The sequence below is a fragment of the Bufo gargarizans genome, chromosome 9 (assembly GCF_014858855.1).
Source record: "Bufo gargarizans isolate SCDJY-AF-19 chromosome 9, ASM1485885v1, whole genome shotgun sequence".
In the NCBI taxonomy this organism is placed as follows: domain Eukaryota; kingdom Metazoa; phylum Chordata; class Amphibia; order Anura; family Bufonidae; genus Bufo; species Bufo gargarizans.
The window spans coordinates 197,882,932-197,897,430 of record NC_058088.1 but is presented as its reverse complement, the minus strand read 5'-3'; the positions used below and the strand labels follow the sequence as shown (position 1 = coordinate 197,897,430).

Below are 14,499 nucleotides of genomic sequence, written 5' to 3'. Positions count from 1 at the left end.
CTGCGCCAATCAGAATTCACTACTACTATATAATTAGAGTGAGAAGATTTTAGAAGCGTAAATTATGGCTGGAAACGACCACATGGTCACCACGGCTGCAGGGGTTATCTATGCCCATGCAGATTATGGATCATATCAATCAAATGATCAGAGTATCTGTGCCCAGTTTACGGGCGTTTGTATATCACACACTAAGGTTTTATGCAGCATTTTTCATCCATGCGCCATTCGCTTTTTTTGCAGCAAACTGCCCCATTCATGTCTATGAGACCACGCACACATCTGTATTTTTTGTTGCATGCCCGTTCCACAAATTATAAAACATGTCCTATTCTGGTCTGTATTCTGGACACGAATAGCCCCTTCTACTGATAAAGTGATAAAAATGCGGAGCGCACATGGAAGGTATCCATATTTTGCAGATTGTAAATCGAAATACGGACACAGCTGTGTTGATTAAGTCTTTAGTGTGTGGTCATCATTACATCTGAATGGCCTGTAGCCTCCAACAAACATCCTTCAGTCTATAGACCGTCCTTGGACCTATGGACTCAGATACCAGTTAAGCTTCTGCACATGTTCTCGATGTAAGATCCTAAGACGTGTGTCCTGTATTCACTGGAGAACGAAGTCTCAGATCTCAGCTTCTGGGTGAAGAATATCTGCCCTGCACGTTTTACTGGGATCACCTCTGGTACGTGGATTCCGGTGAAGCCACTGATGGTTCCTCACATATTACCAGAGATTTCTATTGTATGGCCATGTGTAATACGCTGCAATCTACTTCTCCAACCACAGATGCAGGTCAGGGCGGGTTTTATAGAAAGATAATCTGTAAATCCGCGTAAACACGTGGATAACGGTGAAGTGCATCCCTTCGTCTGACAATACAATAGTGCTGTCAGGGATGCCATAACCAATCTTGTAAAAGGGTTCCCCAATATTGAATGTTCCTAGACATGAAGGAGTCGTCACCTTGTAATGTTCAAAATTATACAGTTTAAAGATTGGATTTTGAAGCTGAAATGCATATGTTGAAATAAAGGGCAGCTCCACCTCTGGGGAGCCTTTCAGATAACACTACCGCATTGCTTAAAGAGCAACTCCCTAATTCCCTGAACAGCTGCAGGAGCAACCCAGCAGGGTTCAAGTTCCCCTGTAACCTCATGAGCAGAATGTTTTATGACCATCTTACAGCTATCAGGGCATGAAGGGAGTTGTAGTTTTGCAACAGCTGGAGGGCTATGAGTTCTAGATCACTGGACTCCACCTGGTAATTTGCCAGTTGTGGTGAAACCACAACTCCCAGCATGCTCAGCACAGCTGGACCTAGTGACTTGACACGAGTGATATGTGACCCCTGTGGTCAGTCATTTTCTGCCGCAGCCATGTGTCCTCCAACAAATCGGATGTTGGCACAGGAAGACCCGAGACCTACTGCGCTCGACGGGGAGTGATTGAGCCAGAACCCTGCGTCAGAGATCATATAATCATGATTTACCCTGCTGGGGCAGTAAAGGTCCTTGGGGTGAAAAGCCCCTTCAAAGGGGTTATCCCAGACTATAAGGCTGGGTTCACACCTGAGCGTATTCGATAAGCGCTTTTTACAGGCGTTTTTATCGAGCGTTTGTATTGGGCATTTTTAATGGGCGTAAACAAGCAAACGCCCATTTAGGCGCGTTCCCGCTGAAGTCTATGGGCGGGAACGCGCGACAATACGCCCCAAAGAAGCTCCTGTACTTCTTGGGGCGTAGGGCGTTTTACAGCGCGTTCGTACGCGCTGTAAAACGCTCAGGTCAGAATCATGCCCATAGAGAAACATTGTTTTTTGCCTGTTGAGCTTTTTACAGCGCGTAGGAACGCGCTGTAAAATGCTCAGATGTGAACCTAGCCTAACAGACCTTCTAGAGCAGTGATGGCAAACCTTTTAGAGACCGAGTGCCCAAACTGCACCCCAAAACCCACATAATTATCACAAAGTGCCAACATGGGAATTTCCCCTGAATACTACAGTCCAGTATAGTATATCTTCCATGTACTTTTCGCTATAAAAGCCTGTTTACACTCAGTGCGCTGCCTGTGGTGTTCATAGTACGCCTGCGCTGATGAATGGCAGGAAAAGTCTAAGGCCTCCTGCACATAACTGTAGGTGTCCCGTTGCCATATTGAGGACCGCATTTGCGGATCCGCAATACATGGGCACCGCTCCACGTGCATTCCGCATCACGGAATGCGGACGCTTTCACTTTAATGAGTCCGCCAAATCCGGAGATGCGGAACGGAAGCACAGAACGGAACCCTACGGAGAGGTTCCATGGGGTTTCATCCCGTACTTCCGTTCCGAAAAAAGATAGAACATGTCCTATCTTTTTGCAGATCGTGGACCCATTAAAGTGAATGGGTCAGTGATCCACTGCGGCTGCCCCATGGTCAGTGTTCTTGCATTGCGGCCCGCAGCACGGCCACGGGGTTCGTGTGCAGGAGGCCTAAGGCATATTGGTACACCATAGACTTTTCCAGGGTGCAAGTGCCCACAGAGAGGGCTCTGAGTGCTGCCTCTGGCACCCGTGCCATAGGTTCGCCATCACTGTTCTAGAGTGACTGACCTATGGTGGTGATCAAACTTACCTTGTCCCTGCCACTGGGTTCAGTCTCCATCACTCCAAGGCTGGCTCTTCCTCCTCCTGCCACGCTGAAATCTTATTGACAGTGGGGGAGGGGACATATAATCGCTACAGTAAATCACTGGCCGCAGCAGTGACCTATTCCCATTGCGTCACCTGTGCTACATGGGGAGCAGGTCACCACAGGATGCTGACTTCACTCCGACAGGGAGGGATGAGTCAGTCCTAGAGCGATGGAGACCAAACACAGTCTTGGATAACCCCTTTAAGGCTACTTTCACACTCGCGTTTTGGGCGGAACCGTCATAGGCCTCCAAAAACGGATCGGTCACAAAAATGCAACCACATGCATCTGTCATGAACGGATCCGTTTGTATTATCTGTAATATAGCCAAGACGGATCCGTCATGAACTCTATTGAAAGTCAATGGGAGACAGATCCGTTTTCTATTGTGCCAGAGAAAACGGATCCGCCCCCATTGACTTACATTGTGTGCCAGGACGGATCCGTTTGGCTCAGTTTCGTCAAGCGGACAGCAAAACGCTGCAGGCCACTTCCAGAGTGGAATGGTGACTGATCGTAGGCAAACTGATGCATTCTGAGAGGATCCTTTTCCATTCAGAATGCATTAGGGCAAAACTGATCCGTTTTGGACCGCTTGTGAGAGCCCTGAACGGATCTCAGAAACGGAAAGCCAAAACGCGCTTGTGAAAGTAGCCTGAAGTCTAAAGTGTAAAATGCCAGTCTTAATAAATGCAGCGCTTACAGTTTATTCACACGACCTTGTCTGATTTTCTGCTTGCAAGAAATTGATCCGTGAAATGTTTCCGTGTACACTCGCTTTTCTTTCTCATTCCCATCAATAGCTATTCTGATCTGCAAAAACAGAGAGAACATGCAGTGAATTTCTTGGATCAGCTGAAAAAAAAAAGAAGAGATGTATAAAGAGCACCACTGACTTGTATGGTCCAGGTTCCATCCGTTTTAAAAATAGAAAGCACACCGAAAGAAAATTTATAAAAAAAAATCAGGTTCACATCACCGTTTAGTTTTCCGTCCTTCTGATCTGTCAGGAAAAAAAACTGATCCTGTATTTTAAGCATCCGTAATGCTCAGTTTCTGTCATTTCTGTCTGAGATCAGTTATGTTAGACAGAAAAAATAAAAATCCTGCATGTAACTGGGTATAATGGATGCTTAAAATATAGGACCTGTTTCTTTTAGTTTTTGATGGATCAGAAGAACGAAAAACTAAACTGTGCTGTGTGAGAAATCCTCCTGCACCCTTACCACTGTCCCAGCAGCATAATGTGAGGAAATATTAGGGAATTTCCATTAAAGCAGCTTCACAAAAGGTAGACCCGTGCTTTAAGTTAGGTAGTTGCACAAACCTGCATAAATAAACCACCACACACCAGGGGAGTGCGAATACACAAACAGCAAATGTGCTCCACACACATCTGCCTTCTCACACTTGTGCCCTGTGATGAGCTGCTATCTTCTCGGCGTGATACAAAGTGTCAAGATCAAACGCGGCTCATTGTGTCTGTGTGTTTTGTCACTCACTGTTTGTTCCTTTGACACGGGGGTCCTTGAATCAGCTGTGGCTCGGCCCTTTATCTCTCTGAGCGGTGACACTGCTGAGCGCACACAACATGTACACCGCTTCATTCACACACATTATGCTGCTGGGCCCCATTCAATGCTGAAGATGTCCAAAGAGCTAATGGCCTCTAGCAGATTGTCTGGAAGGAGCGGCCAATCTGCGGATGGCTAGTGAAGGAGACACATTTAAATGCAGCGATCTCCTCCAGAGTATGGGAGGAGTGATCGCTCTTCCCCATTTGGTCTCGTCGTTTACCCAGCACGATCCATCACTGAGAAACGAATAAGCATTTTGTTTGGTCATCGGCGGTGCAATTACACCGCAAGATCATCGCTAACGAGTGTTACTGGTAACGCTCGTTAGCAATAATCTGTTCAGGGCTCTTAAGGCTACATCCAAACCTGCGTTATGACGACAGATCCCATTATAATGCACAGGCATCCGTCAGACTTCGGATGTGTACAGCCATGCCAGATACGGACGCTCTGCCGGAATGCCTAAACACAGATGTGGACGCAGCCGTACGCAAGCTGATCGCCCAAGGGTTAATGACGGATGTCAGAGCGGGAGATTTAAGGAGAAATATCACAGTCAAAACGGATCAGTTTAGCCCCAATGTATTCTGAATGGATAAGGATCCGCTCAGAATGCATCAGTTTGCCTCCGTTCAGTCTCCATTCCGCTCTGGAGGCTGCCTGCAGTGTTTTGATGTCCGTCTGACGATGCGGAGCCAAGCGGATCCGTCCTGACTTACAATGTGGGTCAATGGGGACAGATCCGTTTTCACTGACACAATATGGTGCAATTGAAAACGAATCCGTCTCCCATTGACTTTCAGTGTAAGTCAAAACGGATCCGTTTGCATTATCATGAAAAAATAAATAAAAATGCAAACGGATCCGTTCTGAATGGATACAAGCGTTTGAATTATAGGTGCGGATCCGTCTGTGCAGATAACAGATGGATCCGCACCTAACGCAGGTGTGAAAGTAGCCTAACAAGAGCTTAGTAAACACTTATTCCTACTGATACATACACATGTATGAGCTCGGCCGACTCCCGGTGTCTGTATGTATATAATGTACAGGTCAGTGCAGGTATAATAGCCTCCCGGGGTCTGTATGTATATAATGTACAGGTCAGTGCCGGTATAATGGCCTCCCGGGGTCTGTATGTATATAATGTACAGGTCAGTGCAGGTATAATAGCCTCCCGGGGTCTGTATGTATATAATGTACAGGTCAGTGCAGGTATAATGGTCTCCCGGGGTCTGTATGTATATAATGTACAGGTCAGTGCAGGTATAATGGTCTCCCTGTGTCTGTATGTATATAATGTACAGGTCAGCGCAGGTATAATGGTCTCCCGGGGTCTGTATGTATATAATGTACAGGTCAGTGCAGGTATAATGGTCTCCCGGGGTCTGTATGTATATAATGTACAGGTCAGTGCAGGTATAATGGTCTCCCAGTGTCTGTATGTATATAATGTACAGGTCAGTGCAGGTATAATGGTCTCCCAGTGTCTGTATGTAAATAATGTACAGGTCAGTGCAGGTATAATGGCCTCCCGGGGTCTGTATGTATATAATGTACAGGTCAGTGCAGGTATAATGGTCTCCCAGTGTCTGTATGTAAATAATGTACAGGTCAGTGCAGGTATAATGGCCTCCCGGGGTCTGTATGTATATAATGTACAGGTCAGTGCCGGTATAATGGCCTCCCGGGGTCTGTATGTATATTATGTACAGGTCAGTGCAGGTATAATGGTCTCCCAGTGTCTGTATGTATATAATGTACAGGTCAGTGCAGGTATAATGGTCTCCCAGTGTCTGTATGTATATAATGTACAGGTCAGTGCAGGTATAATGGTCTCCCTGTGTCTGTTTGTATATAATGTACAGGTCAGTGCAGGCATAATGGTCTCCCTGTGTCTGTATGTATATAATGTACAGGTCAGTGCAGGTATAATGGTCTCCCAGTGTCTGTATGTATATAATGTTCAGGTATAATGGTCTCCCAGTGTCTGTATGTATATAATGTACAGGTCACTGCCGGTATAATGGTCTCCCTGTGTCTGTTTGTATATAATGTACAGGTCAGTGCAGGTATAATGGTCTCCCTGTGTCTGTATGTATATAATGTACAGGTCAGTGCAGGTATAATGGTCTCCCGGGGTCTGTATGTATATAATGTATAGGGCAGTGCAGGTATAATGGCCTCCCGGGGTCTGTATGTATATAATGTACAGGGCAGTGCAGGTATAATGGCCTCCCGGGGTCTGTATGTATATAATGTACAGGGCAGTGCAGGTATAATGGCCTCCCGGGGTCTGTATGTATATAATGTACAGGGCAGTGCAGGTATAATGGCCTCCCAGTGTCTGTATGTATATAATGTACAGGGCAGTGCAGGTATAATGGCCTCCCGGGGTCTGTATGTATATAATGTACAGGTCAGTGCAGGTATAATGGTCTCCCAGTGTCTGTATGTATATAATGTACAGGGCAGTGCAGGTATAATGGTCTCCCAGTGTCTGTATGTATATAATGTACAGGTCAGTACAGGTATAATGGTCTCCCAGTGTCTGTATGTATATAATGTACAGGGCAGTGCAGGTATAATGGTCTCCCAGTGTCTGTATGTATATAATGTACAGGGCAGTGCAGGTATAATGGTCTCCCAGTGTCTGTATGTATATAATGTACAGGTCAGCGCAGGTATAATGGTCTCCCAGTGTCTGTATGTATATAATGTACAGGGCAGTGCAGGTATAATGGTCTCCCGGGGTCTGTATGTATATAATGTACAGGTCAGTGAAGGTATAATAGTCTCCTCGGGTCTGTATGTATATAATGTACAGGTCAGTGCCGGTATAATGGCCTCCCGGGGTCTGTATGTATATAATGTACAGGGCAGTCACTTTATCCCTGTATCTGAGGTGATGTCTCACTTTGCCTCCTCGCTCTCTTCCTCTGCAGTTTCTCTCAGGATCCTCCTGACATCGCGTCGCCTCCACTTTTCCTCACAGATTGTCTCACAGAGAAGCTCCGCCCCTCCTGTCACTCACTAGTATAGAGCCTTCTGATTGGTCGGTATCCCTCACATGATCATCTTGTGGTCAGTTTCGATGCTGCTGAGGTGAAGGTTGCCATAGTTACTGGCGGCGGGAAGTTCGCCTTCCTGCTGCTGCTTCACCAGCACATACACAGGCAGGGCAGTGAGGGCCGGTGTTCCGTGACAAGCCCACTGAGGGTTAACATTGGTATAATGGCGGCCGGGGGTCTCTATGGATTTACCTCCCAACGTTTGATAAGTCCAAGTTTTTTGCCGTGTCTAACACCGCCCAATAACCATGTATATCCTCCCAGTCTCTTCTGCCCCTACACGGTAGTTATTGCCCCGCAGTGTCCCCACACGGTCAGACCCCTCATTGCTGACTCATAAAAGTGCTGCCCCCTTAGTGCTCCATATAATATTGCCCCCTCATAGTACTTCAGCTTAGTGCCCCTCCATAATACTGCTGCCCCCTCATAATAGTGCTGCCCCCTCATAGTACTTCAGCTTAGTGTTCCATGTAATAGTGCTGCCCCCTTAGTGCTCCATATAATATTGCCCCCTCATAGTACTTCAGCTTAGTGCTCCATATAATACTGCTGCCCCCTCATAATAGTGCTGCTCTTTTTAGTACCCCCTCATAATAGTGCTGCCCCCTCATATTAGCCCCCCCCCCTCATAACAGTGCAACCCTTTAGTGCCCTCCATAATAGTCCTGCCTCTTTTGTGCGCCCCCCCCCCCATAATAGTGCCATCCTTATAAGTACTCCCCTCTTAGTGCTCCCCCCTCATAATATTGCTACCCCCCTGGTGCCCTCCTCATATAAGTGCTGCTCTCCTAGTGCCCCCCATAATAGTTCTGCTCCGTCATTGCCCCCATAATAGGATTTCCCCCATGATAGTGCTGCCCCTTTAGTGCCCTTCCGTTATAGTTCTGCTACCTTAGTACCCTTCTCATAAAAGTGCTGACCTCTTAGTGCCCCCATAATAGTGCTGCCTCCTTAGTGCCCTCTTATAATAGTGCTGCCCCTTAGTGCTCCGCATAATAGTGCTGCCTCCTTAGTGCCCTCTTATAATAGTGCTGCCCCTTAGTGCTCCGCATAATAGTGCTGCCTCCTTAGTGCCCTCTTATAATAGTGCTGCCCCTTATTGCACCCATAATAGTGCTGCCTCTTTAGTGCCCTCCTCATATTAGTGCTGCCCCCTCACCAAAGTGCTGCCCCCTTATTGCCCCCATAATAGTGCTGTCACCTTAGTGCCCCTCATAATAGTGCTGCCCCCTTACCAAAGTACAGCCCCCTTAGTGCCCCTTCAGAGTTGTGCTGCCTACCTTCAAGATCTGCCCTCTTAATGCTGCCTTACAAAACTGCTGTCCCCTTAGTGCCCCTTCATAGAGGTGTGCTGCTGTCCCATTAGTGCCCCCTTATAAGATCTGCCCTACCCCGAAATAAAATAAAAAGCCCCGATCATCCCGGCCTGTGCGATGTGACGTCACTCCATGGCCCTGCTGCTGGGGAGCTCACAGACGCTGATGGCTCTCTGCTTCACTATTCGGCTGTCCCTGCTGCATCCTCAGGACACAGAGCCAGTAGATGGCGGGATATGCCCAAATCCAGGAGGCCTGACTGCATCGGTCAGTCCAGCCACACATTAGGCTGCATTCACACTGTGTTTGCCAAGGGCATGAGTCAGGCGGAGGCCATGAGAGCGTCCACTGCGTCCTCACCCCAGGATGTGCTGCAGTGGGTTTTTTTGGGGGGCAGTATTATATAGTGCAGTGGACAGTTTTTTTTTTTACAATGGTATATGCCTATACAATGGTATATGCCTATACACTGTATGGTACTATTGATATGGGCAATATAGGGAAATTTATCCTATCGGTGCAAAGTAGCAACCAATAAGATTCCACCTTTAATTTTGGACAGTTCCTTTGGAAAATGAACGGTGGAATCTGATTGGTTGCTATAAGCGACTAAGCCGCTTCTACTTTACACCAGTTTGATAAATGAACCCCTATATGTTAGTATGGATATGGGCACTATATGTCAGTATGGATATGGGCACTATATGTTAGTATTGATATGGGCACTATATGTTAGTATTGATATGGGCACTATATGTTAGTATTGATATGGGCACTATATGTTAGTATTGATATGGGCACTATATGTTAGTATTGATATGGGTACTATATGTTAGTATTGATATGGGCACTATATGTTAGTATGGATATGGGCACTATATGTTAGTATTGATATGGGCACTATATGTTAGTATGGATATGGGCACTATATGTTAGTATTGATATGGGCACTATATGTCAGTATTGATATGGGCACTATATGTTATTAGTATGGATATGGGCACTATATGTCAGTATTGATATGGGCACTATATGTCAGTATGGATATGGGCACTATATGTCAGTATGGATATGGGCACTATATGTTAGTATTGATATGGGCACTATATGTTAGTATTGATATGGGCACTATATGTCAGTATTGATATGGGCACTATATGTTATTAGTATGGATATGGGCACTATATGTCAGTATTGATATGGGCACTATATGTCAGTATGGATATGGGCACTATATGTCAGTATGGATATGGGCACTATATGTTAGTATGGATATGGGCACTATATGTTAGTATGGATATGGGCACTATATGTTAGTATTGATATGGGCACTATATGTTAGTATGGATATGGGCACTATATGTTAGTATTGATATGTTCACTATATGTTAGTATGGATATGGGCACTATATGTTAGTATTGATATGGGCACTACATGTTAGTATGGATATGGGCACTAGATGTTAGTATTGATATGGGCACTATATGTCAGTATGGATATGGGCACTATATGTCAGTATGGATATGGGCACTATATGTCAGTATGGATATGGGCACTATATGTCAGTATGGATATGGGCACTATATGTTAGTATTGATATGGGCACTATATGTTAGTATGGATATGGGCACTATATGTTAGTATGGATATGGGTACTATATGTTAGTATGGATATGGGCACTATATGTTAGTATTGATATGGGCACTATATGTTAGTATTGATATGGGCACTATATGTTAGTATGGATATGGGCACTATATGTTAGTATTGATATGGGCACTACATGTTAGTATGGATATGGGCACTATATGTTAGTATTGATATGGGCACTATATGTCAGTATTGATATGGGCACTATATGTTAGTAAAATAGCACATGATCTACCCTCTCAGATGAATGTTGTAAAAAATAAAAACCTTGCCTCACAAAAAAACGTAATATAGAGCAATTTAAAATGATATGTACCCCAAAAAATTACCAATAAAACTAGCACCTTATCCCCTAGTTTCCAAAATGGGGTAAATTTTGGGGAGTTTCTACTGTAAAGGTGCATCAGGGGCGCTTCAAATGGGACATGGCATCTAAAAACAAGTTCAGGTAAATCTGCCTTCCAAAAACCATATGGTGCTCCTTTCATTCTGCGCCCTGCCGTGTGCCCTTACATCAGTTTACGACCACATGTGGGGTGGTTTCTGTAAGGCCCCATGCACACGGCCGTTGTTCACGGCCGTGTGCGGGCCGTGGAACCGCGGCCTGGATCCCTCCTGAGAGCAGGAGCGCACGGCGTCACTGGTTGCTATGACGCCGTGCGCTCCCTGCTGCCGCCGCAATACAGTGATACACTGGTATGATCTATACCAGTGTATTACTGTACTGTGCCGGCAGAAGGGAGCGCACGGCGTCATAGCAACCAGTGACGCCGTGCGCTCCTGCTCTCAGGAGGGATCCAGGCCGCGGTTCCACGGCCGTGAACAACGGCCGTGTGCATGGGGCCTTAACCGCAGGATCAGGGTAATAAATATTGAGCTTTGTTTGGCTGTTAACCCTCGATGTGTTAAAGAAAAAAATGGATTAAAATGGAAAATCTGCCAAAAAAGGGAAATTTTAAAATGTCATCTTCCTTTAATTCTTGTGGAACACCTAAAGGGTTATCAAAGTTTGTAAAATCAGTTTTAAGTAGCTTGAGGGGTGTTGTTTCTACAATGGGGTCATTTATGGGGGTTTCCACTATGTAAGCCACACAAAGTGACTTCAGACCTGAACTGGTCCTAAGAATTGCTTCTAAACATCTAAGGCTACTTTCACACCTGCGTTCAGGTGTCCGCTCGTGAGCTCCGTATGAAGGGGCTCACAAGCGGCCCTGAACGCAGCCGTCTGGCCCTAATGCATTCTCAGTGGAGGCGGATCCACTGAGAATGCATCCGCCTGCCAGCGCTCAGCCTCCGCTCCGCTCAGTGAGCGGACACCTGAACGCCGCAAGCAGCGTTCGGGTGTCCGCCTGGCCGTGCGGAGGCGAGCGGATCCGTTCCGACTTACAATGTAAGTCAATGGGGACGGATCCGCTTGAAGATGACACCATATGGCTCAATCTTCAAGCGGATCCGTCCCCCATTGACTTTCAATGTAAAGTCTGAACGGATCCGCTCAGGCTACTTTCTAAGTTCTAATGCAGACGGATCCGTTCTGAACGGAGCCACCGTCTGCATTAATATGAGCGGATCCGTTCAGAACGGATCCGATCGAACGCTAGTGTGAAAGTAGCCTAAGCCCTGTAACGTCCTAATAAAATAAAATGACATTTACAAAATGATGCAAACATAAAGTAGACATATGGCGAATGTTAAGTCATAACTATTTTATAAGGTCTCACTTTCTGTTTTAAAAGCAGAGAGATTGAAATTTGGGATTTTTCATAAATAAAGGTGAAATATATTGTCTCAAATTTAGGACTATGATGAAGTACAATGTGTCACGAGAAAACAGTCTCAGAATGGCCTGGATAAGTAAAAGTGTTCCAAAGTTATCACCACATAAAGTGACATATGTCAGATGAGCAAAAAGTGGCCTAGGCAGGAAGGTGAAAACTGGACCAGGGTAGAAAGGGTTAAAGGGTTTGTCCGGGTTCAGAGCTGAACCCGGACATACCCGTCATTTCACCCAGGCAGCCCCCCTGATGATCTCATGCTCCGATGTGCCCCCTTGCCCTGCACTAGATCGCGCAGGGCAAGTGCTCGTTTGTTTACAATAACACACTGCCGGGGCGGAAGCTTCCGCCCGGCAGTGTGTTCGGTGACATCACCGGCTCTGATGGAAAGGCTTTAGCGCTGCCCTAGCCATTTTACTGGCTAGTGCAGCGCTAAAGCCTGCCCATCAGTGCCGGTGACATCACTGGGCTTCCTGGCAGCCCCATGGAGAGCCCGGTTCGTCTCCGGAACTCCTGAAAATGCCTTTGCCCTGCGCAATTTAGCAAAGGCTGCCTGGGTGAAAATGGAGGTATGTCCGGGTTCAGCTCTGAACCCAGACGACCCCTTTAAAGGCACAGTAATCTTAGTGTATGGAAACGTAAAATTGCAGAAAGTAATTAAAATGCCTTAAAACATTCTCTCATTATTCTGGCATTTGGAAAATATCGTAATAATAATTCTGGTAATCCTAATTGACCAAAAACAGGAAAGGTTTAATCTGATTTCATGTCAGATATTGAGAAAAACATGCAAATGTGTATTTTTATATAGTGTACATAACCTTCTGGTTTCAACTGTGTATGTTAGTATTGGTACAGGTACTATATGTTAGTATTAATATGGGCACTATATGTTAGTATGATATGGGCACTGTATGTTAGTATTGATATGGGCACTATATGTTAGTATGGATATGGGCACTATATATTAGTATTGATATGGGCACTATATGTTAGTATGGATATGGGCACTATATGTTAGTATGGATATGGGCACTATATATTAGTATTGATATGGGCACTATATATTAGTATTGATATGGGCACTATATGTTAGTATGGATATGGGCACTATATGTTAGTATGGATATGGGCACTATATGTTAGTATTGATATGGGCACTATATGTTAGTATTGATATGGGCACTATATGTTAGTAGTATTGATATGGGCACTATATGTTAGTATTGATATGGGCACTATATGTTAGTATGGATATGGGCACTATATGTTAGTATGGATATGGGCACTATATGTTAGTATTGATATGGGTACTATATGTTAGTATTGATATGGGCACTATATGTTAGTATTGATATGGGCACTATATGTTAGTATTGATATGGGCACTATATGTTAGTATTGATATGGGCACTATATGTTAGTATTGATATGGGCACTATATGTTAGTATTGATATGGGCACTATATGTTAGTATTGATATGGGTACTATATGTTAGTATGGATATGGGCACTATATGTTAGTATTGATATGGGCACTATGCTGTATGTTAGTATTGATATGGGCACTATATGTTAGTATTGATATGGGCACTATGTTAGTATTGATATGGGCACTATATGTTAGTATTGATATGGGTACTATATGTTAGTATTGATATGGGCACTATATGTTAGTATGGATATGGGCACTATATGTTAGTATGGATATGGGCACTGTATGTTAGTATTGATATGGGCACTATATGTTAGTATGGATATGGGCACTATATATTAGTATGGATATGGGCACTAGATGTTAGTATTGATATGGGCACTAGATGTTAGTATTGATATGGGCACTGTATGTTAGTATTGATATGGGCACTATATGTTAGTATGGATATGGGCACTATATATTAGTATGGATATGGGCACTATATGTTAGTATTGATATGGGCACTATATGTTAGTATTGATATGGGCACTATATGTTAGTATTGATATGCGCACTATATGTTAGTATTGATATAGGTACTATATGTTAGTATTGATATGGGCACTAGATGTTAGTATTGATATGGGCATTATATGGCATCTCTATTGCATTCTTATTTGTGCACAGTATATAGGGCATACACCTTATTCCCGGTGTTACTGTGGACAGACTTCCCATCTATTATTAATGTAGACAGAATGGATTTAGGAGATTTGTCTTGCTTTATTTCCTCAGCTTGGCCTCTACCTCCCACGCTGAGCGGCCGCCCTATGAGTTCACCGCTCTCACTACAGTTCCGTCCATGTCCCCTGATATTCCTGCATCCTAGAAACCAAGCCAACCCAATGCAGCTCTGGTCTCTGCTACATCTGCCGTTATAATGCTGCGTGCGGGCAGTTATCAGAGCTGTGCCCTGACTACACAGCGGTGTGCCCTCCGTCAT

At 44.8% G+C, this 14,499-nt stretch overlaps 1 protein-coding gene across 1 annotated transcript in view; it reads left to right on the top strand.

The window, feature by feature from the left end:
• LOC122946444 (hemicentin-2-like) overlaps nt 1–14,499 on the top strand; it is a 112,270-nt gene that overhangs the window by 656 nt on the left and 97,115 nt on the right. The window lies entirely within an intron of this gene.